This window comes from Pyxicephalus adspersus, chromosome 2, assembly GCF_032062135.1.
Source record: "Pyxicephalus adspersus chromosome 2, UCB_Pads_2.0, whole genome shotgun sequence".
Classification (NCBI taxonomy): Eukaryota; Metazoa; Chordata; class Amphibia; order Anura; family Pyxicephalidae; genus Pyxicephalus; species Pyxicephalus adspersus.
Window position 1 is genome coordinate 140,095,634 of NC_092859.1, and position 14,438 is coordinate 140,110,071.

Here is a 14,438-nt window from a genome sequence, read left to right on the forward strand (position 1 = left end):
GCGTCCTCCAGTGATCCCTGTCCGGATTATGGGGAGGCGTGGCTTGCGGGAGATTTAGATGCAGAATACATTGTACATTGATCACAGTGATAAAGTTATAAAAAATAAATCCAAAAATGAAATAATTCATCCAGAAGTTTATTCTTTTATTCTACCCGTGTTTGGACAAATTAAAAAAAAATATATTTTTTATTAAAGTTCACAAAATTTTATTTATAAAATTATTTATATTGTGTTATAATGTTATAATTGTTATAATGTTATAATGTTATAATTTATGATTTGTGTTTCAAACTTCATCATACCCGGGAGTTATTCCTAAGAATTACTAGCCTAAAATATTAAACAACAAATTTCCTCGCAGAACAATGTACCGCTTTTGACATAAAAATATGGATATAATTAGACCGCCAGGGGAGTTAATGTCTTCAGTACAGTTAAGCAACCCTAAACTGTCTGCTCACCCTTTCCAGCAAATCATGCACCAGCAACTTTGGGTAATAAACCAACCACTTTATCCTCTCCAGTTATAGCAGATCACTTAGTTTAATTTTCCATCTTGATTCAGTAAGACAATCCAACAATTCGTGACTAATATTTACATGAAACAACAAGAGGAGAAAAAGCGGAGGATGAGAACTTGAACTTCTGACAGGAAAACACGGCTGACGTCAAGGGGCCATTTTAAGGTAAGTGTCCCTCTTAATGGTTACCAGGCAACAAGCCAGTTTGGATGGGTAGTCATGTGGACATACAGCAAGACATTATGCACTCGGTACACTGCACTGCAACCAACACTTAACTTTTTCCATGCCACAAAGAAGAGTCAAAAATCTGTCACGTCAGTTCTTCTAAACCAACAACCTGCTGTCTGGTTCTTTGGTAAAGAAAGATAAATTCATGCACAATGCAGAAGATTTAGCCATTTATGCACCCAGAGGTCTGAGTGGAAGGAATCTAAAACCTTACACATGACAACACATCATTAATATACGGCTCTAGTAAATGGAATATGAAAGACAAGAAGACTGCTCCAAGTGTAGATCATATACAATATTTTCTCTGCTTGAGTATTCATCAAATACAAAAAACACTGAATGGTTCAATATACAGTCACCGATACAAAAGCACACGGTCTGAAGTGTGAGAATAAAACACACGCTTTAAATAAACACAAAAAGGAATTTGTATATTGCTCTTTCCCTATAAAATGATTAAGGGCTAACTAGCAGAATCCTTAAGTTTTAATAACTTATTCTGACTCCAGCTTTGTGTACAGAAGTCTCCAGGTCCAGATGGTTATCAGGGGCATAATTTCCAAAATTTACAACACAGTGTACAGCAGAAGTGGAGACCGTCCAGCTGCCTCGGGACTCCATTGCAGAGTGGGGAGCAAAAGTGACTGAAGGGATCCTACATGAAGCCAAATGGCAATTCAGGAACTGGAGTTTACTTATAACTGTAGTATAGCTTTGGGATGGACTTTAGGTAACTTGTACTGAGGAAAGTACTGGTTGACAGATTGTAAGCTCCTCGGGGCAGGGTCCTCTTCTCCTCCTGTGTCACTGACTGTATTTTTCTGTCATTTGTAACTCCTATTTAATGTACAGCGCTGCGTAATATGTTGGGGCTATATAAATACTGTTTATTAAAAATAATACTAGTAGCCATCTGTTTATGTTAGGTGCTCTACGCCTTCATGCACATTAAATCCATAAGCAAAACCAGTATTGTCCCAAAAATTTTTTTGTAAGCTCTGTGGGCAAAAGCTATAGGGGGGTGGTGAACCCTGTATTGTGACCCACCTTTTCAGTATCTACCTAAAAACAGCTGGGTTGTTACTGAAAAGTGCCGGGTGGTACACTGCTACAAAAAGGCTGTGGAGAACACTGCAAAATATTATACATGGCAGCCTAACCAAACAACAATCAAATTATATCATGGATGTAGAAGGAGTATCCACATCCAGGGAAGCAAACACAGTAACTTGTACTACACTAAATAAAATAAGCCTTAAGTAACACTGCTGAGATTTTCATTCATGTGTTTGGGTGAACCACCTGGAACTCATGATTTGTACACTGATTCAATCCCAATCACTTGAAAAGTACTAAATACTTCCAGTGTGCACCATAGCCAGGGAACTGGCATTTCCTAAATGAGAGTTTAGAGGGTTCAGCATGTATATTTTTGTAGTTCCACCAAGATAAAAAAAAAAAAGCAACCAAGAGGTGTCCACACATAGGTCCATTCATCTTCATTATATTATACTAATAACTGTGAGTTTAGGAGGCATTTCTTCAGTTCATCTATTTCAATCCTAGGGAAGCTGCAGGCTGTTCACATTTTAAAGTTCAGTTCACTTTAATGTATAATTGCCATAAAACGGAGACCATGCCGCAAGTTATACCAGGATGCCTGCTGGTCAGAGGTACAATAATTCTTCCTGGTCTATTTTAGTCATAAATTGATCAATTTTTACATTACACCTTCCAGCTAGTAATTGTTTCAGCATTGGGCTTTTAGAATTTGGTCATGTATAAAACAATAAGTAATTGATAATGATGTTAACCGGCAACAGAGTAACCTATTTTTTCAGTGCTGTCAGCTTGCTGAAGATCACTGGCAGCCTGTGTCATGGGTAAAGCATGCCAGCATCACTCATCACAAAGCACCAGGTGAAAGTGATTTGTAAGAGAAAGGAAAGGATTGTGCTGTGGATATACACAGGCCATCTTCCTGCTTTATATACTGGCCCAAGGTTCAAAATTACTGGGGTAAAATTAATCAGCATAGTCGGTGACTACCGTTAAAGTTATAAAGCAGAACAAGGTAAAAGCTAAAATCTCCAGGCTCCATCCAGTGTTCAGATATTGATCATATGGTCTTTGCTGAAGGAAATAGAAGATCAATATAGATTCACTCAAATGGCATGCTACATGTATCCGACATATATAAAGATAAACCAGCATTCTTATAGGATACCAAGAGTTCTCTTTCTTCCCCACTTAGCTATAGGAGTTTAAAATTAGGAGAGAGTTTCCCCCTCCCCAGGTGCATGAAGGGAAAAACATAATCTTTTTGTGTAAATTGTTAGTATTAGCTTAACAGCAGATCAATTTGTGTTTGCAAGGACAAAAATTAGCACGCTCTTCACACTTGTGAATTGTTGTTGCAACCTAGGATCACCTAAAACCAGGCTGTAGAGTAACCAAAAGACCTGCTAGAGACTATTCGATCTATCAACTTTCCACTTAGGGGTTCCCTAAGTCAAAGGTCCCCAACCCCCGGTCCGTGAGAGCATGGAGACCAGGGGGGGGCCAGAGCCGTGGATCATGTCTCCCTTATGGATAGCAGGCTCAGGGCGGTGGACAGGTTCTGGCATCATGACATCACTCTGGGGGAAGTTTCTTCCTTTTTGAGTGACACACGGCTCCCTGCGCATGCTTAGTGGTCTGTAAAGGTTGGGAACCACTGCCCTAAGTTATTTCAAGAGTTACCCCATGTTAAATGTGTTAGAGAGTTGTCACCTAATGGATTCTGTTGGTGAATACAATGGTGAAATCTTTGCACCATTGCACCAATCGTCTGCACATTAGACATAGCGGTTTATGAACCAAGGACAATAGTGGGAAAAATTCCTGTCAGAAATTCATAGATATATAAAATGTTGGGGGAAAGGGAGAAAAGGCAGCACAACTGTAAAATAAAAATTACATTTGATTGAAGCACGGTGGCTCAGAGGTTAGCACTCTGGCCTTTGCAGCACTAGGTCCCTGGTTCGAATCTCGGCCAGGGCACCATCTGCATGGAGTTTGCATGTTCTCCCTGTGTTTGCGTGGGTTTCCTCCGGGTACTCTGGTTTCCTCCCACATTCCAAAAACATGCAGTTAGGTTATTTGGCTTTCCCCAAAAAAACTGACCTTAGACAGTTTCAAAGACATATGGCTATGGTAGGGACATTAGATTGTGAGCTCCTTTGAGGGACAGCTAGTGACATAACTTTGGACTTTGTACAGCGCTGCGTAATATGATGGCGCTATATAAATACTGTGTAATATTAAAAATTTGATTGGATAGAACTATCAGCAGGAAAGGACCTGTGGTGTTTAGTGATAAAGTTGCCTAATAGTTTCTTGACCTATATAGGACACCATATCTGTGTAGGCTTGGCAATTCAGAAGAAGACTCCCAAGTCTTCCTATATAATGTACAGCTCTGTGTCATAGGTTGGCGTTAAATATGTCCTGTTTAATAATAATAATAATAATAATAATAATAATAATAATATTGAGGAAAATATTTTTTATTCCAATGCATGGTTGGCTCAGTGGTTAGCCTTTGCAGCACTAGGTCTTAGGTTCAAATCCCAGCCAGGGTTTGTGTGGTTCTACCCGTGTCTTCATTTTCTTCCGGGTACTACAGTTTTCTCCCACATCCCAAAAACCATGCAGTTAGGCAATTGGCTTTACTTTATCTAGACTACATCAATGATACATAACTATAACATTAGGTTGTGAGCCCCTTTGAGAGACACTTGATATGACAGTGGACTTTGTAAAGTGCTGCCTAGTATGTCAGCACTGTATAAATACTGGGTAATAATATTAATAATGAAAAACTGTACAAAAAAATGTTTCCCTTCTTTATAACTGTCTAAAAATATCAAATAATAAACACAGTTAATTTATTCTGTGCACTGGATGTCCATAAACCAAGGACTTTGCCGTATGACTGTAACCCCGTAACAAGGTCTGTCTATAGAGAAGACAAGAGTGCCACGTCCCCACACACCAAGCAGATTACTTCCAGGCACAGCCTTACAAAATGCTCTGAAATGCTGCTTTGTCCTTGCCCTCAAAATGCTCTTTAAGATTACACAGACTTTAAAGGCATTAGCCATAAACCTGATAAAGTCTGAGCTCAGTCTGTCTGCAGGGATTGCCCTGTGGAACTCCTCTGTGAAGAGCCGTTTATAGTTTATCTTCATTGATATCTTTTTGTTACACATCAAGGGCCTAGTTTTCTGTTTTATAGTGCTGTGTCCAAGACTGGGATGTCCATTTCGGCATATATGAAGACATTTTTTAATAGTGGTGGGTTAAAGTAATTAGGGAAAGTAATTGGGTAGTACAGAGGAAAACAGTGGGGGCTATCTACTAAATCATTGTATGCTGTTCACTCAACACTGCACATATTATTCTGCAAAAATCACTCACTTAGCTTAGTGAATAAATGGAGCACTGCTGACTTTGGTCATCTAATCATGTGTAAGCATTTATTTTTATTTTTTTGATTTCTTTGGGTTTGGGTTTCACTTTCTTATGTGAACGGTCTAAACTTTTTTTTAGTAAATGAACCCCAGGTATTACTGAGCGCCTACCAGTAGCCTTAGTTGCCATGTTTCTCAAAAAAAAAAAAAAAAAATCAATGTGTGCCATTTAGTACACATTTTCTACAATGAAGCTTTCACAATGAGCAATCATACCCTCAGAAGAACCTTCATGCATGCATATATATTATTCAGAGCATTTATCCACATACATACACCCAGTTGATGTCAATTCACTTCAAAATAACCAGCTGAACTGAACAGTTTATCTGAATAATGTCACTCGTTTATGCTCCAAACATGAAGAGATCTGAAGTAAAGGGGTGATAAAGTAGACCTTCAACTAAAATAAAAGGTGCTAATGTGTACCCTCACCAAGTCAAATACTGTATGTAGAGAAAAACATACATTCATTATACATAAATACACATTATACATACATTATACTTAATTTACTACTGCCTTCCTTCATATTGCCCATCACATCATGATTCCAGGTTGAGTCCTGATGAATGCCCAGTAGGCATCGTCGCGTAAGAAGACACTCAGTTCAGTGTTTCTCAACCAGGGTTCCTGGAGCAATGAGCAGTTTGTGACTCTCAGGTTCGCCTAAATGATACCAACAAACTTTTTTGTTATCCGTAGGGTTGGCAGCCTTCCCACTGGCCAGCAATGTAGGAGAATTTCTTCCCATTGACCACCACACTAATGTAATGTAAGCTGTGAATATAGTAATTATAGAAGGGGTTCCATGAAAAGCTTATAGTTATTTCAAGGGTTCCTCGCTGTTAAAAAGGTTTAAAAACCCTGCCATAGTCTTCTCAAAGGATTGCACCTACAATCAACTCAAAAAGGTTGAGGCATCATCTTCACCTAAGCAGAAGATGGTGGTGGGGTACAGACAATTCTAACTTTATCCTTTTTTCAATCCCCCCCCCCACTTAAAATTTGGTGGTGAAGCATTTTGCCTTTTTTTTTTTATATAAACCAGGGCTGCATTTTACATAAAAAGCTAGCCTCACTTCAATACTGCCTACCCAGGTAACCATCCATCATAAGTGAGTAGTTAATATAGCACAGAGGTTATAACAAAAACAACTTGCTACCTTCGTCTTTCAAATCCCCATAACCCAATATCATGCTCGGTTAAAGAAAAAAAATAAAGTCCTCTCTAATGCCCATTAATTATATGTTAGCATTTAATATTCCTATCCAACAAAGCACAACTTATCCAAAGCACCTTGACTTTAGTCCAATAAAATGTTTAAGAGAGAAACAGGCAACTCTTCAACCAAAGCCAGGGCCAAGGAACATACGGCAATTTGTCTTCAAGACACTGCACTAAAATCCACTGATCTCATTTCTCCTGGCATGAAGCAACTCTTGCCAAAACTCATTAAGTCGGGGATTCAATTGTCATATAAACCTGCCAGATGTATTCCGGCCCTATTTATGAAGCCCATGTGCAAAAAGAATTAAGCTCCTTGAAACACGGACGCTTTATAATTTGCCCTAACAGCTTCAATAATATTGATCTGGGGTGTGTGATTAAATAAGAACTGCCAGATACCAAATTTTAGTATTATGTTTTATTTGGCTACCAAAATGACCAGTTTTTATTGCTCTCAATGTAATCTAATGCATTTCCACAGAAGCTTAAGAACATCTGTTAAAACACTTCGCTGCTGCAGGAATTCGCAGAGCTGCACGAGGAAGTCTTATTTGAGCACAGACATCAAATGCTCATTGTGTCAATCCAGAGTTTTTACGGGCTCTTGTTTTTGCTACTGGTGAATGTGGAGAACGAAAAGGGAGCAGCCATTGCGGCTTGTCATCAGTGTCTCGCTCACAAAAATATATAAAGCACCATCTATGCTAAATTACGTGTTTCATTTAAAGCTGAAGCCGACAGCCTACTCCAGTGAACAAATATACAGGAGAAAAAAAAAATTAAGAACATAATTCATGTCTGCTCATCACTCACCTACAACCAAGGCTTTCAATTACAAAACAATCAAGCAAAGGGTCAGTCCTTCTCAACTAATAAGTCAGTTTTTACCAGATGGTAGAGAATGAAAGCTGAATTCTAGTCGTACCCTTAAACTTGAACTGTTGTGTGCAGGCTCCTCTCCTGTATGGAAATAATCTATTTCATTGCATACTAAAAGCTTTTCAGAATATGCATTAGAAGCTGCAACCAAAGCTCATCTCATTTCTGGGCTGAAAGACTTTCATTATCATCCAGTTTTACATTTGTGAAATTTAGGCATTTAGTGGGTAATGTCCACGGCCTTACTATGCCTTTTCCTTGATCTATATATTGATCCATGATCTATGTATTATCCAACTGTCCAGTGCCCCTGTATTGTGACCCAACTTGTCATTCACCACCAAAAAGCAGCCAGGTGGTTGCTAAAAAATGCCAGGTGGCCCATCTGGTTAAAAAAGACTAGGGGTACATTCTGGATAGGAATTTAAAAGGGGCAGATCAGGTTTGGCAGGCAGGCAGGCGTTGCAACCAATAAGAAGATGGCAGTGTATTTTAAAGAGGCCTAGAAAGCTAAGCCCTCTTGACAATCAAGTCAGTGTTACCCTCAGTCTATGCCACCCTTGTCTATCCTGGGAGGCCAACCTCTGTGAGCTAGTTCCCATAAACTATCGGTTCATTTATGATTTCAGTAGGATGCATCAGTGGTGTCTCCGGCAGACATGGTCCACGGCTCAGGTAGATGTGCCCCCCAGAGGGGTCCTTTTCCTGACTCCGCTGGGGGTTGCACCGGCCAGAACCCCGGACCACCAACATTTTCTCACGAACCACCAGTTGGCAACCACTGATCTAAAGTGGCTAGGTTTCCTCCAGAGGTTGCTAGGGATTTTTTGAGCAACCTGTACCTCACAGTTTAGTTTAAGTGACACCAAGATCTTTTAGGCCATATGTAAAGGAGACATTTTTCCTACTGGCCAGCAATGCAAGATGAAGTCCTCTCACGAACCACCACACTAATGAACTGTGAGCTGTGGATATAGTAATTATAGGAGAGGTTTCCTGAAGATCTGCATGCTAAAAGGGTCAAGAAAGGCTGGTATAAAGTCTACGGGTTACATCAGAGTTAATTTTGACTTTTGGAAGCAATAAAAACTTGCAGATGGGGAAAAAAACAAATTTATCTTTTTGAAAAACACCAGTCCTAGACACAACTATCTCTCCACCAGCTTAACCATACAGCACGTGTGCAGCTAAATTCAATCAAATCTAAAATATCTGGCTTAAGTAATGACCATGGAACAAAAGGAGTAAATACTTCAGCTGAAAAATATTATGAAGCCAGAACACTCATCTGCAGAATTTTATGTACTCCAAAACGACAGGTTCACACAAAGGGAAAATATAAGTGGAACCCTATGTACCCAATTTATATAGAAAACCAGAAATGCAGACATCTTTAAAAACCATTATAAATAAAAAGTTAAGTCAAATTAACTTTATTTTACCTTATTTTAAATATGATTCAAAGATGCAAGAATGATATGTACAATCTTGACAAAACCCAGACAGAGATTTCCCTAGGTCAAAATAACTACAGGTTTAGTTTAAATTCACTTAAAAAAACAAAACAAAAAAAAGTTGTGCACCAGGGTTCAATACCCTTTAAAGGCAGCCTTGTATTAGACAAAGCTTTTGAATTTTTATGATGCGAAAGCAATGCCACGTTTAAAAGTACCAGGAATCAGATCAAAGATAGCATGTTTATTACAACATCTGCATTGTTTTAGCCGGCTTATAAAATCTAAGAGACAGTTTAGGTTGCTTCATAAAGCAAAACTGCAAGTTAAAAAACAAAACCTAATAACCACAACGTCAAAAGATATCAAGAATATAAAGGTATGTTTGCTCAGCTTAAAGTGATCCTGTCAAATCTATAGGAGCTCTAAAGCGTTCTCCAGTAGGCTGGCTCCTTCCTTCCCCTTTATTCTAGCAGTGAAGCTTCCTGCAAAAGCTTCAAAATTCGACACTTCCTGAATTGTCAGATGGCTGTGTGACCTGCCATACAGTGGACCAATCCTTCAACCTGCTACATCACTGCTGGGTTTTCAACCTAGAAAATAAGCTGGGTGGGACTCTTTAGTAACCACCCAAAAAAAGCTGGGTGGACACAAAGTGCCAGGTGGTGCAACCAGCTCAAAAGGCCTGTAGGCATTGTAGGAAACACAGTATGAAAATGTTGAGTATTTTGATCGAGGCTGCAGTGCTTAAATGGAGGGAGAGAAGGGGAGAATAAAAGTGCTAAAAAAAATGAAATGATCCAGAGAATGTTAAATTAGCTTACCATAAATGTTTATATCTTATTTTTTATTGTCCTGGGTATTTGCATTTTGGGCGTATGCTCAAGCCTGGTCTTAAAGGGCCAAGGGCACATAACTATATTTCAATTCCGGGTGGATGCTACTGAGTTGAATTACAATCCATTGTTTTTAGGAGATTATTTAAGATCTTCTTCCCTTCGTCATTCTATTCTAGGAATTACAGGATTAAGTAACACTGTATATATGTAAATGACATACATGTATGTATGTATGTATGTATGTATATATATAAGTAAATGCTGTATATTAGCAATAGCGGAGGTACACAAAAATAAATAAATAAATACAAAGGACCAAACCAAACATTCTCTGTAGTTCTTGTTTTAGTGAGTTTTATTTTTGCACTTAAAATATCTGTAGTCAAAGAACATTTTTCCACACAGGGCAAGATGTGCTTTTTTATATTATGGCCATTCGTGTGGTCACATTAGAAAGTTAACCAGTAAATGCAAGAGATTAATACGTCCAAAAGACCCTGTGACAGAAGTTTCTGAATTACTCCAGCATTGACCAAACTTTAAATTCAAATGCATTAAAGACAAAAGAATAAAAATAAAAAAATAGTGATGGGCGGCCTTTAAGTTTGACTGATGAAACCACTTCCTCAGTACTGAAACAGTTTGTACTAAGGCATTTAAACTGAAAAATATTTAAAATTTCGGATCAAGAGCCCCATCTAATTAGCCATTGATAGAAGCTTTGTAACTAAAATGTATTCAATGAAATCTCCCAAATAGATGCATTTATAGCTCACGGTACAGTCTAGGCAGGAAAATCATTCTAAAGCAAATAGTTCCTGTGCAGTTATGCCATTCCAACCTGGCCAATGAAGATGATCAAAGACCCCATACCCAGATAAAAAGGCTAAGCAATAGGTCAGCAGAAGTGCCGGAATGATGAGGGATTTTGTGGCCATTGCAGCTCTAAAGCGGTTTGGCAGGCATGAAAAAGTTAAGTAATAAGATTAATTTACTAAATGAATATACACTGCTCACTCAGCAAAGGGGATGATTACCTTGCAAGGGATAGCTCATTTAGTATAGTGAAAGAGGAGAAGATCTGTATTCCATGCAAGCAAAAATTGTGGGTATTTCTTACATTTTGTTGCACATGATTGGGTATTATTTGTACTGAATTCTCATCACATTCCAAGTAATATTTATCTTAAAGTGATAATCTATGCAAGGGGGAACAGCCTATGTTCCTTAGTAAGATTGTCCTCTTACGTCCTGCTCAGGAGAGGACAGTTTTTTTTCTTTAGAAGCACAAATTGGTCATTCCCAGAAGTAGAGCAGTGGAACAGAAGAAAAACAATAGAATAAAGACTGTTGGTTCCATCTACTATGTGAAAACAATCGATATGTTGCATAACCAAAAAAATATTCACAAAAGTCAGTTACTTTTAGATAGGAGACATGAAGGGCCGTGAGACACCAAAGGCCCTGAGACACCATACTGTGCACCACAATGTGTACAATTTACACATGTACCATAATAATACAGGAAAAGACCTCTGGCTCATCACAGGACACTACCTAACCTACACCCTACCTGGATGACTATCCTTTCTGCACAGTTCAAGGTATTGTGATCATTTATTGACCTTCCCCCATGAGGAACTATTCATGTTAAAAATCATTTCCAACCTCCCTACTTTAAATGTTCTTTGAGAATCCCCTGAGAAAACCAAAGGGCGAAATGCGTCGAGAGACGAGACGTTATACTTCTTTTTCTTCATACCTTGGGATTTCTCTGTCTAACTATATGGTCCTATCTCCCACGAAGGTAATGGGATTGACCTAGTAACATAGCAAAACCCATCTTTTCAAACTTACCTACCCATCTTCTTCTGTCTCCTAAAACTTCACTACTTCCCATCATTCCATATCCCCCTCCTATTGTGTGAGACTTCCCCCCATCTCCTAGATTTTAAGCTCTTCTGGGCAGGGTCCTCTCCTTCCCCTGTGTCACTGTCTGTATCTGTCTGTCATTTGCAACCCCTATTTATTGTAGAGCGCTCCATAATATTTTGGTGCTATATAAATACTGTTTATTATTAAATATAATAATATTAATAATAATAAAGTAAACATTGGTCATCTTGTCCCTGAAGGCAATTTACAAATCGAATTTGGCATAGTCATTTTCTGACTTACTACCTTATGTAATTTACAACTGTCAGAGAACAGCTAAAACTGTGTGTGGATCTTGGCCCTCATGGACTGGACCCCTGCATTCGAGGTTCGTTCTAACAGCCTACAGATAAATGTAATATATGTAAACAAATGACACACAAGATGAACATGCTAGATTTACTCTCATAATCTAAGTGAGTGAAAATGCAAATTTCTCAAGGAAAAAAAGTTTTCCCTTACACCTACTACAACTACATTAAATTAGAAACAGGAGTTTCAGATTAGGTGCTAATAATCAAAACCTCCTTGAGGAGTTTTACTTTTATCATTATTATTAAACAGTATTTATATAGCGCCAACATATTACGCATTGTACATTAAATAGGGGTTGCAAAGGACAGACAGATACAGACACAGGAGGAGGACCCTGCCCAGAAGAGCTTACAAAATAACTTCAGATTAGGAGGGTCTGGTGTTCTTTTTGCTATTGACATGTGTGTGGTCATCATGCCAAGATCAAAAGGGTCCTCTGTGGCCCTCAGAATAAAGGTTGTGGGTGACCAGGAGCCTGGCAATGTATTTAAAAAAAAAAAAAAACACCAAATAATTAAAGAGTAATCATTCATCTACACATGGTAAAGGTTTCTAACAAATGAAAATTTGTTTAGGACATGCTGGTTCAGCAATTTAACCTCGGTGATGCTAAAAGACTCAGTGGCAGTCAAATTTATCTACAATAAATTCTGAATAGAAGGTAGGCCGGTCATCAGGTCAGCTATAACTTTTGCACTATAATAAAGTGTACTTAATGAGCATTTGAAACCATCTGTCTAAAAACTGCATTCCAGTTGAACTGGAAAATGATCTTTCAACATAAACATTTGAAGAACACTCACCGAAGAAGAGCTTAAAAAGAAGAGATTGTGTTTTTAGGAACTGGCCTAGTCCAAAAAAATGAATTTAAATGCCATTAAAAGGCTGTGGTGTGATTTTAATAGGGCATATCACACAAGAAAACCCAGCAGTGGTAAAGTAAATGTCAGAGGCTGGCAGGCAGTTATGCATAACAAGTTACTCCTGCAAAAAGGGGGCAATGCCAGCTTTTGAGACCAAGGGTTTGGTCTGTACCGTACATCATTACATTTACAGTGAGGGAAATAACTATTTGATCCTCTGCTGATTTTGTACATTTGCCCTCCTCTGACAAAGAAATGACCAGTCTATAATTGTAATGGTTTATTGTAGCTGCGAGAGACAGAATAACAACAAAAGAACCCTAAAACACCCAGTGCTCAAAAGTCAGAGCTTGGTGTGCATTGTAATGAGTCAAATAAGTATTTGATCCCTTCGTACTCGGTGGCAAACCCCTTGTTGGCAAGCACAGAGGTCAGACGTTTCTTGTAGTTGGCCAACAGGTTTGCACACATCTCAGGAGGGATTTTGTCCCTCTCCTCTTTGCAGATCCTCTCCAGGTCAGTAAGGTTTCGAGGCTGATGTTGGCAACTCGAACCTTCAGCTCTCTCCACAGATTTTCTATGGGATTAAGGTCTGGAGACTGGCTAGGCCACTGCAGGGTGGCAGAAGCACCTTCATGTGCTTCTTCTTGAGCCACTCCTTTGCTGCCTTGGCCGTGTGTTTTGGGTCATTGTCATGATGGAATACCCATCCACAATCCATTTTCAATGCCCTGGAGTTGAGATGATGCCAAAGAGCTCAATTTTAGTCTCATCTGACCACAACACTTTCACCCAGTTCTAATATGGATCATTCAGATGTTCATTGGCAAATTGCAGACGGGCCTGTACATGTGCTATCTTGAGCAGGGGGACCTTGCGGGCTCTGCAAGATTTCAGGCCCTCATGGCGCAATGTGTTACCAATTGTTTTCTTGGTGACAATGGTCCCAGCTGCCCTGAGATCATTGACAAGTTCTCTCCGTGTAGTTCTGGGTAGCTTTGTCACTGTTCTCATGATCATCACACGAGGGGAGAACTTGCATGGAGCCCTAGACCAAGGGAGATTGGCAGTTATTTTGTGTTTCTTCCATTTGAGAATTATCGGGCCAACTGTTGTCACCTTCTCACCAAGCTGGTTGGCGATAGTCTTGTAGCCCAGTCAAGCCTTGTGTAGGTCTACAATCTTGTCACCCGACATCCTTGGACAGCTCTTTGGTCTTGGCCATGGTGGCTAGTTTGGAATCTGATGGATTGATTGCTTCTGTGGACAGGTGTGTTCTATACAGGTACTGTAACAAGCTTGGACTAATCTCAGCTCGTTACCTGCATACAGTGAAGACACCTGGGAGCCTGAAATCTTGCTGGTTATTAGAGGAGCAAATACTTATTTCATTCATTACAATGCACATCAAGCTCTGACTTTGGGTTTTTTAGGGTTCCTTTGTTACCATTTGTTATCAAACTTACCATTACAATTACAGACTGGTCATTTCTTTGTCAGAGGGCAAATGTACAAAATCAGCAGGGGATCAAATAGTTCTTTACCTCACTGTTATATAAATGTATTTTCAGTGTTCAACCCAGCTGGGGGGAAGAAGCTGTAAGTGGGTGGCATCCCCTGTACTGTAACCCAGCTCTTTAGTAACCACAC

The 14,438-nt window shown here is 39.2% G+C and overlaps 1 protein-coding gene across 1 annotated transcript in view; it reads right to left on the bottom strand.

The window, feature by feature from the left end:
• The window catches only part of MEF2A (myocyte enhancer factor 2A), a 59,164-nt gene that overhangs the window by 43,635 nt on the left and 1,091 nt on the right, over positions 1 to 14,438 (bottom strand). The window lies entirely within an intron of this gene.